We start from the raw sequence: 15,877 nt of genomic DNA on the forward strand, positions 1-15,877 counted from the left end.
TGTAAAGACACTAGTACAGAACCCTGTAACAACTTTTTTTTTGAGAAAATACGGTCCATTATGGACAACTTATCCGTAACGGCTTGAAAGGTGGCCGTTTCAAAATGTCAGGCGGCCGTTTCAAAATGTCGACTAGGAATGACCCGTTACAGATATAGGGTTATATGTAATCGGTCATACTTATGGACCGAACAAATGATCTGTAACAAGATAAAACCACGACCCATTATAGATGAGAAAGTATCGTAACAGATGTTAGGACGAACCGTTACGGGATAAGTAACCTTATCTGCAATAGGTCTTAATTATGGACCATTATGGATAAGAACATATCCGTAATGGGTGTCGTCGGAAGAAAAGTTACGAATAACTAACCTTATCTGTAATGGGTCATAATTATAGCCCATTACGGAAACTAGCCTTATCCAATAAAGGTTGGTAGTTAGGATTCGTTATGGATGCAAAAATACCCATTTAAAAATAATATTTTTTATTTTTAAAATTGTTCTGGATGGAGATATTATTTTCATTTGAGATTGTTTATATGGTCAAATATGTGTTACAAATCATTAGATCTATTTTGCAAAAACTAAGTTTTGAAGTCAGCAAATAACGTCAAATAGATACGTGCTCTATAGAGAGAGCGTAGATCTCGGATAGATCTACAAATTTGTAATATTTTTTTATTTCATATTGTTATATGTTTAGATTTGAATTTCTCATTGATTGGATATATTTGAAATACATGATAGTATCAAATTTTTAAGTGGCATCGGATGAAGATATGCACTATATCAAAGTCGTAGATATTGAGTTTATCTCAACCTATAGTTGACTATATTTTCATTTGAATTTTTTATTGGCCAAATATACGTTATAATTATTTGAATATATTTTGAAAATGAATAGTTAAAATTTTTAAATGACCTTGGATGAAGAAGGTTCCTATATGAAATGTAGATCTCATGGAGAACTCCAACTCTGTAGTTGAGAACTTTTTAATGTAAGATCATATAGAGATTCAAATATGCATTATATGATTTAAAAATTAATAGTTAAAAGAATAAAATAGAAGAAGCAATCAAAAGTGCTTCGTAGGTGTGATGGTTAGAGCGTATGTTTGTAGAGGTGGAGGTCTTCAGTTTAATCCTCAACTACTACATAAATATGATGAATAGATGGTGTAGATGGTGTACTAAGCATACTAGATTTCTAAAACTGGAATTTTTTTTTGGTGTTCCGAGTGTATTATCATGACCCGTTACAGATATATTATTTCGGTAACAGTTTCTACTAATGATCCGTTACAGATATATCATTTCCGTAACAGTTTGTACTCATGACCCCTTACAAATATATCATTTCCGTAACCGAGATTTATCCGTTACCAATAACTTTTTATATCAGTAACCCTTCATCTGTAAAAGAATCAATACCCATTACCAACAAGGAAATAATGTGTTTTGTACCTGTGAAATAACCTCAACAACACAATATGAGAAGATAACCATATCAAGTCCTTCCACCTCCATCCCTCTATCCAAACATGTGATAATATCACTATCTCAATCTATCTCTCCATCCCCCTCCAAAAAAATAGGTTCAATCCATCCCTTAAACCAAACGTAAAAACAGAACGAACATATCGTTAGATTACATAGGATTCTATATATACAACCGCCAAGGGATATGAACCTATATTTGTTTTTTCTTTTTAATACTGATCCAATCCAGCAAGCAAGGCAAAGTTCTCCATTTCTTGTTTTTATAGCTGCAACCGCCATAAAAAACACGTATCTTTCTCAAGAAATCTCCTGTGCACCGGTGGCCTTCCCCTAAATCCCCATTTTATTTTACCTTGAGGTCTCGTTTGGCAGGCCAGGATCCCACCAAGATCATATCCTATCGCAATCTGGGCAAGAGATCCGTGTGGAAATAATCCACGGGCTAATTTTCTTGTTCATCTGGAAGCCCACGAGACGAGGAAAACTCACATGCGGTCCTCCACTGACCAATCTTCTCCTCAACGGGAAGTTTGGGCACAAATAAAAATGAGCAGGATGGCCATGAAGACCTTCAGCTGACTCTACACGAATTCCTTCCCGAAGCAAAAATCTTGGCCCAACGGCCCCAACCAACAGTGCAGGTAATCAGAATTCTGAAATCTCTAATCACCAAGTTTAGATAGTTTTTTGATGACGAGTTCAGTAAATTTTCACCTGCAAATTAAGCTGTAAACTATTTTTGTTGTAGAATTATACTAATCGGGGACTATACTTTGTGGGGCTCTTAATCCTATCACTCCATGGGCCCACATGGTACATGTCATCCACCAAGTCCCTCGGACTGTTATGTTGTGTTAAGAGAGGAAATTTTGGCATAACCATACATCGTCGTAACTTTTCATTAATACATCATTTATTTTCAGGATAATCAAATTCATTTTTCTAAAATAGGTCTAATTGTACTTTAGTTCAATTTAAGTCATAAGTCAAATATGCTTATGCTGATTTATGGTGACATTTGGTAACAAAAATCAAATAGTTGAAAGAAAGTTTAGGTTGTAGACATTGTATATTTTTGTCTATCCATGGTCAGGTTCAATCAAACGAATTTCATGAACATATATGTTTATATGCTATGCTCTTTAAGTCATGTGTATAGTAAACATATGCTAACTAAAATTTTTTTAAGACATGCGTATAACTCCTTAATAAAATGTAATTGAGATCTAGCTTCTTATTCATATAAAATGAAATATTTAGACAAATTCATACAATCGTAGTGAACAATATTATTTTACTACGATCTAATACAAATTCACTACAAATCACATACCAGGGAAAAGAAAAAAATTAATCATATAAAATACATTTTATAATCTCTTATATATTTTGATTTGGATGAGAGAGTAGGTGTTAAATTACAGAGAATTAATGGTTCTCGTATTGTTCGAGCACCGGCAAGTATCGTATTTTTAGTTTAATTCTGCAACAGAAACGTGTTCAAGTTGATGTTCATATACTTAAAAGTTTATACACGTAGAATTTATATATTATTTTCTCCGTCCCTAAATATTTGACGTTGTTGATTTTTTTATACACGTTTGATTATTCGTCTTATTAAAAAATCATATAATTATTAATTATTTTTATATTATTTTTTTATTATTAAATGTACTCTTATGCTTATATAATGTTTTACAAAATATTTTGAATAAGACGTTATATGTATACGATTTATACACGTTTGTTAATTAAAGTGTTCAAGCATTTAGCTGCACGTGAACGTTCGAGAAACAGTCATCCCACCAGCTCGAGCGTTTTGTTTTCCGATCCACAGCCAGGGTATGGCCCCCTGCCTTTGATGTTGCCCGGCGGGTCGTAGCTACACCACGAACGTCTCGCCGCCGTTGCACGCCACGGTGGCGCACCCGAGCCTCGCCGTCCGCGCCCACGTCGCCGGCGCGCAGGCGTTGCTCGCGCAGTCGTAGTAGGCGCGCTCGCGGACCCACCGCGCCACCGCGTCCGCCGCCGCCCACGGCCACCGCCGGCGCTGCCACGGAAGATGTTCTCGCCGTACGGCCCGCCGGAGTGCCTCAGCGCGCATTCCTGGGACCTCCTCCCGCCGTAGCTCCGCGCGTACGCCGCCAGGGTGCGGTCCCAGGAGAGGTTGCCGACGCCGACCGCCGGCCGCGCGGCGTTGTGGGGCTGGAGGAAGTCGTGACGTGAGTTCTGGGTCTCCGAGGGCTGTGTGAAGCTGAGGAAAAGAGCTACAAGTATGGCAGAGTGGGCGACGCCGATCGCCATTTTGTGGCTGCCTACACAGAGCTTGCAATACAGCTGCGTGTTTGCATTTGCAGAGCTTTTTATATATATCCATGCGTAGCGTGTCAAATGCGTGATTCCCTTTTCAGATGATGTACTTGACAACATATTTGATTTTGTTAGAATGAACAAAGATAGAAAATGGGATTAACTGAGCAACGACGTCTTTCTTCTATTGAATACTCACTGTCGTGGAAAGGCCAGGGATTTAATAGATAGAGGTACGGGAGTCTTGGCAGGGCTGAACCACGAAATTTCTAACCATAGGGCTCAACAATTGAACATATATATTTTTGGATAAATTTTAACTAAACTTATTGTTTTTCTAATGTGTTTTTTCAATCCAACCATGTTGGTCAAGCCCAAGCTACCCCACGTCTGGTTCCATCCCTGAGTCTTGGTCTGATTGGCTACTACCTTTTAGGTTAAAAAGGATCATGTACAATCGTACGATACAATTATGGAAGAACAATGATCGGCCCTGTTAGTTCCAAAAACTTTTTTCCAAAAATATCACATCAAATATTTTGACACTTAAATAAAGCACTAAATACACATGACCATTAAAACTAATTACATAGTTATGGGAAAAATCATGAGACGAATCTTTTAAGCCTAATTAGTATAAGATTAGCTATAAGTGCTATAGTAACCACTATGTACTAATGATGGATTAATTAGATTCAAAATATTCATTTTGTGGTTTTCTGGCGGAATCTGAAATTTGGATTATAATTAGACTACGTTTAATACTTCAAATGTGTGACCGTACGCGTCGATATGACTTCTCTCCTAAAAATTTTTAGAAACTGAACGCAGCCTAAAAATTTTTGGAAACTGAACGCAGCCTAGAACTTCGGAATCCCTTACCTTATTGGCTACATTTTATAGTGAAAAATGCTACTTAGTGCCCTACATCTTCTCCCTTGCACCCGCGATACGCAGAAGCATTAGCTGGGAAATTAACCTTCTTGAACAAGGCATTGAGTAAATTACTCGTCCCTCAATTTCATATGGTAAATATATTGATTTATATATATAGTTTTTTATATGTGTCAATCTTAATTAGCATGCATATAAATCCAGTCAAGACTAGAACGTCTAATATTATAAAATTGGGAATACTAACACTGTTATATTTTCACTTTCGAATATGCTTATAAGTTAAAACTTTATTTTCTACCTTAAATTTAGAGTTGATTTTATGGTTTTCTTTCTTATATTTTATTTTCTAGGCTTGGCTTTTAGATTTATTGTTTGTCTTTTTTTTTTCTACACACGCCAAGCAATCCCAGACAAATTAATTTTTCTTATGATGTCATATGTAGCAACACATTTTTGGCACCGGTGACGATTTCTGTTACACGTCTTGTCGATTGGCAAGTGGTCAGCGAGAGCATCGATCGCCTGCAGTTTCTCGAGGAAAATTTTGCGCCTTGAGCGGCCACACACACCGGCACGGTTTGCATGTGTGCATCCCTAAAATGCCGTATTGGCTATTGACTGTCCAAAGGTGAAAGGTTTAACGAAAATTAACGAAAATCGAGAGTCATCTCTCAGCCCGGCAGGCTGGGGCAATGTGATGGAGGGGCACGCCACGTCGGATCCTACACAGTGCGTTTTATTGTTTTTGATTTCCTGTGCTTGCGTTCCTTTCGTCGAGGCTTTAGTGACCCGTAGATCTTTTGCACTGTCAACGAGGTAACACAACTCTTTCTTTGCGGTCGTTTGATGTGTAGGGCTTGGGGCATATCGGATGTGTTTGGTATTACTTTGTCTTGCCTGTGTTTTACCTGTGTGTGGGTTAAATAGTCAAGAGGAACACATGTCAGTGAATTGGACGTGAGTCCGTGCGCTCACAACTCCTGCGTGCCTGAGTTGGCCATGGCGTTGGGCTTGTGGTGAGGTGGCGTGTGATAAGGCATTGTCTCCAGCAGTGTGTAGGGAAGGGTTCCTGCGGTAATCGAGTTTAAATTTGAGTAGAATTTAAAAAATTTGAGGAGAATTTAAAAAATTTGAGGAAATTTAATAAAAAAATATATGTTGTATATGTTGATATATAATATAATTTTGTCAAAGAAATTCATGAAAAAAATGTATTTCCGGCGTAATTAAAATTCATAAACGAGAATTTTGGGAAACAAAATTAAAAAAGAGCTTATTGCAAATAATATTTCATAGAAAGATGGTTAGGAATATTTTGTTGTTAAGTTATTATTAATTTACACTAGACACTAGGGTACATAATGCTGAAATACAAATATACAACGATAGATATATAAAAAATATGTATAGAGAAAAATTATATGTGCACGTTAGTAATAATTTATAGTAGTTATAGTCGTGACACAGCAATCAAAATGAAGTTATTACTTGTTATTGGTGTGAATTATTTGGTGAATGGTGATATGAGTCATATGACGGTGTATGTTTGTATGTCGCAATATCAAGAATTTAGAAAAGGTCATATGAAAATTTCTTGTTTTCCCTAAAACATGTCCTATTTTCCTATGTCACAACTCACAAATATAGTCACAAAATATTTTTCAATTTTTCATGTATTTTTAAAGATATTTTAATATTTTTTTATTTGACATCACACCCGCGGTCTCCCCGTGGTACTCGCGGTTTCAGCCGCAAAAACCGCACGAAAAACCACGATTACCGCGGTTTTTATGCGCTGTGTCAGCAAGTGCTTACCGCGATTACCGCATGAAACTGTGCGGTAACCATGCAAAACCGCGCGGTAACCGTGTTTACCGCGCGGTTTGAATTCAAATTTTTTGTTTTCAAATTCGTTGCGGTTAACTTGCGGGATCCGCGGGAGCGCGGTACCGTGGTTTTCGTGGCGGTAACGGTAAGGAGAACCCTGGTGTAGGATTCAAAGACAATGAATATAGTAAATTAAGAATCTTTATTATTTGACACCCAATTCACAACACAATGAGGATTTACCACTTGATCCAAAAGTCTTTCAGATCTTTACAACCTCAAAGTGCCAACGAATCCCCGCCAAGACTGGACCTCACAATGCCACTTCCGGATGGCACAGCGAGAACAATGGTAAGTTATGCGCCTACACGTGTGTGAAGGACAATTTCTGGTCTCTGTCCTCCAGAAGTGCAAGCAGAGATCATCCTTTTAGTTGAGCAAGGACAGCTAAGTACACTTCTCTGTAGCTCAACGGCAAGGACGAGGTTAGCTGGGCTATGTGACGCACGTGCAGCTATAGTTGGCCATAAGGCCTGAGGCCCGACGGCCCGGCCTAAGGCACGGTGTCGCGGCCTGACCCAAGGACGACACGGCTTGGTCGGCGTCGGGCCTGGGCCGCACCCATGGCACGGTGGGCCGGCCCGGCATGGCCCGGTTTAATAAAAAAATATTAGGGACCTTAAATAGACTAATTTATTTATAAGGCCTAGCCAAAAAAAGAAGTATGTAAAACAGACTTATTTTAGCCATATATAACACAGCCCAAAAAAGAGGAAACGGAAATAGACTTATTTTAACAGGACAAAGAAGTGAAGGAGTAAAATATAGACTTATTTTTTGAAGAAGCACGATGGGCCATCGTGCCTTTGGGCCAGGCCAGGCCGGCCCGAGTGGTATTGGGCTATGCCTGGGCCACCGGTGCTGCCCATGGGCCAGCCCGGCCTGGCCCGGCATGTTAATCGGGTCGTGCGGGCCCAACGGATTTAGGCATGAGCCCAACCGTGCTCGGGCCGTGCTGGCCTGGCCCGCCCAGTTGGCCAACTATACGTGCAGCGGCTCACTTACAAGTGTTCAGATGGACCGACAATGACACTAAATAGAATCTACGTCTAATGTGGTAAGATCCAAAAGAGTGACGAATTAAGTGGTAAATATGTAAAGTGTTGCGCGTTGGATGTCAAATAATGAAATTTCTCTAAGAGTAAACACAGATGAAGATGAGTTGGCTGGAGGCAGCTGCCATAGGTGATGTCACGACTGTGAAAGTTGGCCAGAAACATGTCTGATAGATTGAGAAGGAAGTGGAAGTGGCAGAGGCAGTGGAGGGAAGACCTGCACATCCAACGATAATAGCATTCGCATGTGTGACGATTATTGTGCGGCTAGCCTAGAGCAAATGGGGGTGAGGGGATAAGTGGTCCCCTCTCACAGCTTGCATCCGCGCGCTGCACCTATATATGCATCCCCTTACCTACACGCGCTCAGTCTGGAGTCTGGAGTAGAAGCACTGCTTGACCTGAGCGTTTCTCTCGAGCCTGGCTATGAAGGCAGATTTTAGTGCACGGAGCCCGGCCCTAGAGGGCATGCAGGCCGGCGGCAACGGGGGCTAGTGGCGGCCCTTTTGACTAGTGTTTGAGGGATTTTAAAACCAGCACATATTATTTGAGGTTAGAAACCGGCTGCGAGTAGCTAGGTTTAGTACTGTCATATATTAACTTACTTTATAGTTAGATTATTTTGGTGATCTTAACGAAGTGCAGACGGAAGGTGAACCAAGTTAGGCACAAAAGGGCGAAACGTAGAGCAAGAATCAATCCTTGCAGAAACTCATCAACAAAGTTGTTTTGTCTATATGATTGTGTGGTCCATATAGGCCTTTTGTTGCTGTTTGTCTTACATCTCTACGGAGTTCAGCGAATTGATTCCTGGATCTCCGAATCCATAACCAATGATGGATATACGCCTAAAAAGTTTACTTGTTCCATTTTGTAACCCATATGGAATCTCTTTGTTTTTGTTTTACAGATGGCTGCTTTTTTATTCACACGAAGCTCACCGGAACATAGGGTGGAATATTTGTTTCTAGAATGAACTTAATTAATTATGTCATTAATCACCTAGCTAGCGCATGCACTAGTTTTTGAAATGTCGATAACTGCTGGTAATCGTTTCAACTCCCGCAGGCCAAGTCCATATTCATTCTACACACACTTACATACATTGTCAAAGAAAATTATGGTTAAACTTCTTTTTTCAGAGACCGTGTAGAGTGTGCTCTTTTCTCCCACGCTAGAGTGTGGTCTTCTCATCCAAGGCTCCAATTCATAATACGATGTAGAAAATACTCCATCCGTTTATTTATTTAACGTCGTTGATTTTTTTTATTTACGTTTGATCGCTCGTCTTATTCAATTTTTTATCCAAATATTCAAAATTATAAGTCATACTTAAGTTTCTATATTAATAAATCAAATCATAACAAAATAATTAATAATTACATATTTTTTTAAACGTACACCTCAAAGTCGATGGCGTCAAATAAAAAAAATGGAGGGTGCAGGTGTTTATTCAAGCATGTCTAACTAAGATGATAAGGTAAAGAATTAAGCATGATTTTCCGTTGAACAGTAAAAATGGTACAAATTATCATCTTGAGAAATATTTCAGAGGAAATAAAAACAACCCTCTAACGTGATGAAGTTGTAGCTGCTATGACAGTAACACCTCCTTGCAGCAAAAAATACAATACGAAGAAGCACTAGAAGTAGATCAACTTTATTTAATCAAGTTGTGTTTGTGCATACAAAACCACTGATAATTTTCTCTCTCACAGAAGTTATGCATATAAGGATTCAACTTCTCACCAATTTGGACCAAAAACTTCTATCACATGAGAACTCCTAGTCCATCTAGGACTCAATCTCTCAATTTCCAAATCAACAACAAATCTACAAAATTCGAGTACTATAGCCATTAGGGTATATATTGTAGCAATCCTAGTATTATAGTGACGCGCCCTTTCCTTTCTCTCATGTTCCTTTGGCTTTGAATTTCTCCACGATTTTCCGGCCACTCATACACAAAACATTTGAAGACCATTGTGATTTTATCCCCAGACGATATCCATCCTCAGTATGTCACCTTGTATTCAACATCAGTCCTCCATGAGCTTAGGCCCGATCCCACCATCGACCGACGTTGACCTCCAAGAATCCTGACTCTAGTCCAACCATGTCATATGACATCTCGACCGTTGAGACTTCGGTTCCACCTTGAACCTAGCTCTTGTCCTTGCCATTGACCATGGTTGACCACAAGTCTCTTGCATACATAGAGATAAACTAACCAATTGGTTTCAGGAGGCACAATTATGCAATCCAATCAATCAACATTATCAATCTCTTCTTAATCCACTGCTTGGGAACGAATCATCTATGACGGGCCGAAACTCATATTTGTGTCGGGCTAAATACCATCACCAATGTGCCTCATCTTTGAGTGGCTGAGAGTAAAGCCTGTTATGATGATGTTCATACCCACGCGCAAGTAACATAGAGCCTAGCTATCAAGGATGACTTATGTGTGTCAGGCACATATGTAGGCATGTGAAAGATAACTAGCCATCCTTAAATTCAACCTCTCAAAGCCTGTCATGGATGACTCGTCCTACGTCCCTTCAAAGATAACTAGTTGACCTCTCAAGGCTCGCTACGGGGATCATAGACAGAAACAAGAAAAATCAAATTATTGGCTAGCCTTATGTTGATGCTGGCCATATCTTTGAAATATGATAGAATCACACACACACACATATATATATATATATGTATATATATAACTACTATACAGCGCTTTGAGCGCTATATAATAAACAACGCGTGACACACCACAACCAAACCAGACCCCACACCACCCACCAACAGAGCAACCTCCCCACCTTTGCACGATGCAGTTAAATTTTAACTTTTTGAATTACTTGCGAGGTGCCCCCTAATAAAGTGAGTTAAATTTTGACTCATTTCGATCAAATTTTAACTTACTGAAGCACGAATATAAGCCAGTTAAGTTTTGACTCACTTCGATCAAATTTTTAACTCAAGAACACATTGCACACATATTGAGTTATTGTTTAACTGCCACGCCAACCAGCAAGCACGACATCACGCTATTATACTATGCAGTTAAAGTTTAACTTATCGAACAACACAACACATGCTAGGCATATGAGTTAATTTTTAACTAACACACTGGTAGTGGGTTGAGTGTGTGATAATAGTTAATTTTTAACTTCTCAAGCAGTAAACACACATATTTCTTTCATGCTATCGTCAGTTAAATTTTAACTCAACAATGTATGGTAGTAAACACCCCACGCATATGTAAGTTATTTTTTAATTAAACACTCGCATCTGTTAGCTATTTTCTAACTCCACTAGCTTTTGTTGAGGGTGGTGGTGGTGGGAGGGGGGTAGGCTGATGTGGAGATTGGTTGGTTGATCGCTGTGTGACGCGCTAGGTTTGCTTCGTAGCGCGCAGCGTTTATGTGGCACGCTGTGTAGCACACCATATATATATATATATATATATATATATATATAAAGTTTTTTTCTTTTTGGAGGTCATGTGAAGTTTCTGTGTGCTTCAAAAACATTATATTGGGAAACATTTTTTACTTGTTCTTTCTGGAGAAAACATTTTTGGTGCTGCAATGGAATTCCTAGGTCAGCTGGAAGGGGTAAGAAATAATATACTTTACAAATGTTGTGGTTTGCTAGTAGCATATTTACTCTAGCTAGCTTGTTAGCTGATGAACAAGAACTGAAGGCACCCGTATAAATAAGAAAACATTCCCACTGGATTGGACATATTCAGTTTTTGAAAGAATTTGATTCTAAGTGAAAAATAAATGCTTTTGCTCGAACTGATATAGATTTTGATGTCATTATAAAGAAAATCTACATGGTAAATAGCTAGCAAATCTTATTATATATTTTCCATGTATTACAAAGCTCATGGGAGGTAGATAATAAAACATTCTTTATTTCTACATATTGCCACAACACAGATTGTTAACAGCTTTTCCGTAGTTACAATTCAATCCTTCCAAACAACTAATATTTCTAGTGCAGTGGCAATGGTTTATATACTAGATAGAACAATTTTTTGCACCTCTAAATATAGTTATTTAAAGTTCAAGTATACTAGTTTCAATGAGTAATTATAAGTCATGAGAGATTATAAACAACCCTTTTGAAACAAAGGATATACGAGTAACTAATATTGATAGGCATGTCTCATGACTCATGCGATGCCAAATCATCCACTGGCCTTTCGCTAGTGCAATGTGCGCTTCCAAGATGCTTCACGTGCCCACCTCATTACCCCAATGTTGGCTCGATGGTCTGACACAAAGTCTCCAAGCAACAATCTAGTAGGGAGGAAACAAAGGTTTTGTAGAGGATCGAGAGGCATGATCTGAGTCCCCTAATTAAGCACTGAAGCGCATGCCTTGTAAGGTCATTGCTAATATTAGAGGTGAACTCTACTTGTGTACCACCACACTTAGAGGAGCACTGAGTCTTCATGAAAATGACCACATCAACTCCACACATGCCCATCGCAGCCTAGAGGACATTGTGTCTTTCCAGTTAGACCACCACTGCGATTTTGTTAACACGCAAACTGGAAAGGCATAATGATGCAACAACAATGGTGCAAAAAAGGTGGAGGGCATTGAGGAATCTACCATTGTTGAGCTCATGTTCAAGCTGCATTTGTCGTAGGACTTGCCCTAAGCTATCACTATTGGAAGGTGATACACTAAGGAAGCTAGTAGGCTCAAATCCACGGCAGGACGCCACCAAGTGGATGGTGATCGAGGAGGGTGGGAAGGATGACTCAAGTTGCATAGAGATGTCATATAAAATTAAATTTCACCACCGACAAATATCTTTTAGACACACTTAATTCCATGTGATACCAAAAGTTAACAATATTGGTTCTATTTTTGTGAGTATTCAATGACTATGCATGGAACAATCGCCCTAATCACGTTTTGATATTTTCTATCACACCAATAAATTACATAAATTTCTAACCAATAACATGTATTAACTCTCTGTCGAGGACTAGCTCTAGTTCAAACTATGATAAATTAATACATATGCGTTATGTTAATTAATCAAATAAAACAACGTAGAGAAAAAGGGAAAAAAATCTAAAACAGCTAAAGAGAAGAAATAGCAGTGGGTATAACCAACAAGCAGCACCTGAGCATAACAACTCACATAATATTCAAAAGACTAGTGGTTGGATGCAACTTCGGCTTTTGGAAAAAATGGAAGAAAAATGCAATACTGAGTACAACTACCGTACTCAGCAAGCCACACCAAATAAATACACATTAATGAATGCATAAGGGTGTACAAATAAATAAAACGCTCAGGGTTTAACTGTTGCATAAAACAACATTTACAAAACAATTACTTTAGCAAAAGCAAAAACATTGATAATTAAATAACAGTATTGAATGAAATATTGGTTAGTGCTAATAATATTGTGTTAAACAATTATGACACCAAACAAGCCAACTAACACTAATACTAGTGCCACTAACACCGTGCTAAACCACACAATACCAGTGTCACTAATACCATGCTAACCCACACATTAGTAGCTTATCTCATCTATCTTAAAATTTTAAACCATGTTCATTTAATGATGAAAACCATGAAACAAATCATGAAGAATCACAGGTGTTGTTGTTTAAACAATTTACTTTGATTAGAAGTATACAACTTTACCCATAGGACACAGCCCCACGTATACCTCAAGATCGACAAATCAGTACGACGTCCTGCGAAGAAGCTGTTACGAGTCCATTCACATAACCACTCCTAATAGTTCACACCACACTGAGGTTGCACCTCTCACACCATCACCTGGATTGGGCAGACTACCCAATATGCCACTGTAGATCTTATAGTCAATCAGTTCATATGTACCCAGACCGACCGAACTCCTTCACGCCTACACACTCTAGGTTTTGCAGCAACGTTGTGCAAATGTAGGGTTCGCACAGCGACAAGGAGTGAGGCAGCAACGCAGAAGTGAGGCAGGCACGACTACGGGTCAGTTGGGTGGCGTCGCACGATAATAGAGTTTGGTTAGTGGCGCACGGTGGAGATCGGCTGGTGGTGGCTTGCAGTGGCGCTAGGGCTTCAGCTAGCGTTGAGCGGCATGGAGCTATGGCAAGGGTGGCTCAGCCGCATAAGGGGAGGGGGTTTCGGATGAGAGGGGAGGGCCGAATGGAGTGCTGCTTTGGTGGGGGAGGGGGGAAGATTAGGAATCTAACTGGATAAGTAAACAATCCCCTATATGAAAGGAATGTCAAAGATAAAATGAAAAAGATAGGGCCGGTATGTATTAAGGAATCATATGAGGCCGGGAAAGGAAAGGAGAGACAGAGGCAGAACGACAAGGGGGAGAGGAAAGGATCGGCCTTGGCCAAGAGGGAGGAGGGGCAGCTTCGGCACATGGAAAGGAAAAATGCCCTAAAGCTAAACGAAAAAAAGGAAAAATACGGATGCTGATTTTAATTAAACTGTGAATAACTTTTATTCGTTGAAATTATAATCCGTTTTCTCTAAAACTTTAACCCTTTTTTTCTAAAATTTTAACTGTACATATTGTTAGTTGCTTTCGACGTGACGAACACGACAACGAGTATTCAGGGTCTTTAGTCGAATTAGTTAAATAATTTCTTTTACTTAATTAACTATTGACTTAACAACACGATTTATTAATTCTTTTTAGAATTTCTTTTTTTTTACATATAGGGACAACTCGGGATGGCATCTAGGATGAAAATGCAACGCCAGGAAAGGTGAGAGGACCAAAGATGTTTGCAAATGCCAAGCATGACATGGTGTTAAGCGCACGGTGGATGCCACGGCGAAGCCAATGGATTGTCGTAACCTGTGGGAACGAAAGCATCGATGTCAACATATTGTTTGATTATTTGTGTTTCCACGGATAGCAAGGCACATGCTCTAACTACTTAAATTAAAAATATTTTAGTCGATAAATATTTAGAGTGCACATCTGAACTAAGATTCAAGGTAATCTACAAGACATTAGTATGATCACAATGATCCATGAAACTGATCAATTAAAAAATATGGTTGATTTGATGATTACTGGTAAAGACATATATAGAATGTTTGCAACCTATTCTATTGAATGTAGAAAGCAAGATATGGCCTATCTTCCCTTGTTGATCAAACTTAGTCCAGAAATTTAAGAAGGCCTACAATACAATCATATAGTATAGGGAAAGAAATGTACACGATGAAGTCTATATCTTGATTATTGCTATAGGGATGGTTTGCTGTTGATATGCATGTTTGGTTTGTAATACCAGATAAAATGGCTCAGCTTGTCTACTTAGCTTGAAGAAAACACTTGCCAGCAACGCACTGGTACAATTAATCTACAAATTGTTCTTCTGGTGCAAATTATCATTGAAATTGAAGCAGTAATTTAAGGAAACTTTACTAAAGTACTCCGCACTCCACAACACAGAAATACTCGCTAGCTGTTAGCTTTAGACATGACGTTTGATCATTCATCTTGTTAACAAAAACTAGTACAAATATAAGTTATGTTTAAAGTCTACCTTTAATTATTAAAACAAGTTACAAAACACAAAATTGAGTGATACTTGCATTTGCTTTTCACGCAACTTTTGTTTGCATTTATAACGGTAGTGGGAATAGAACTAACGTGTGAACTTAACACATGGCCAGAACAATTAACATACCGGTGAGTATTTATGTACCTTAAGATCGATCAGTGCAGCACTCAGGGTACTTCTAATGCTAGAAACTAACATGGTTCGTATACTCTAGGATATCGTGTGAACAAAATATCTTTCACAATACAACTTTTATATCTTATTATCGTAAGGCCCACTCATCAGTCTCACAATCAGTCTTGTGTTTTATGTGAAGACACTAGTTCTTAATCTAGAACTAGTTTCTTCATTGCTGCCCCTCCCTCTTTAATAAATAACCTGCCACATCACCAAATTGCTTACGTGACACAATAATAAATACAGATATAAACTACCTCTCGGGTCTGCATTGCGAGTACCCTCGGGCAGTAGACTGCATTCAATAAGCTAGACTACGTTGTTATCATGAGTGTGTTCTGCTAGGAATACATGTGCGGCACACCAACAAATAGCTGGACAGATCAGATCACTACTTATCTGTAAGGCCAGCCTAAATTGTTCTTTTCGTATCTGATCCTATTCTCCCACCATGTATGCCACTTGT

The 15,877-nt window shown here is 38.9% G+C and overlaps 1 pseudogene; it reads right to left on the bottom strand.

Annotated features, from left to right (window-relative positions):
• Nucleotides 1-3,185: 3,185 nt before the first annotated feature.
• On the bottom strand, nt 3,186-3,937 carry LOC107304347 (annotated as a pseudogene).
• Between the last annotated feature and the right edge of the window lie 11,940 nt (nt 3,938-15,877).

Source organism: Oryza brachyantha, chromosome 6 (genome assembly GCF_000231095.2).
Source record: "Oryza brachyantha chromosome 6, ObraRS2, whole genome shotgun sequence".
NCBI classification, from domain to species: domain Eukaryota; kingdom Viridiplantae; phylum Streptophyta; class Magnoliopsida; order Poales; family Poaceae; genus Oryza; species Oryza brachyantha.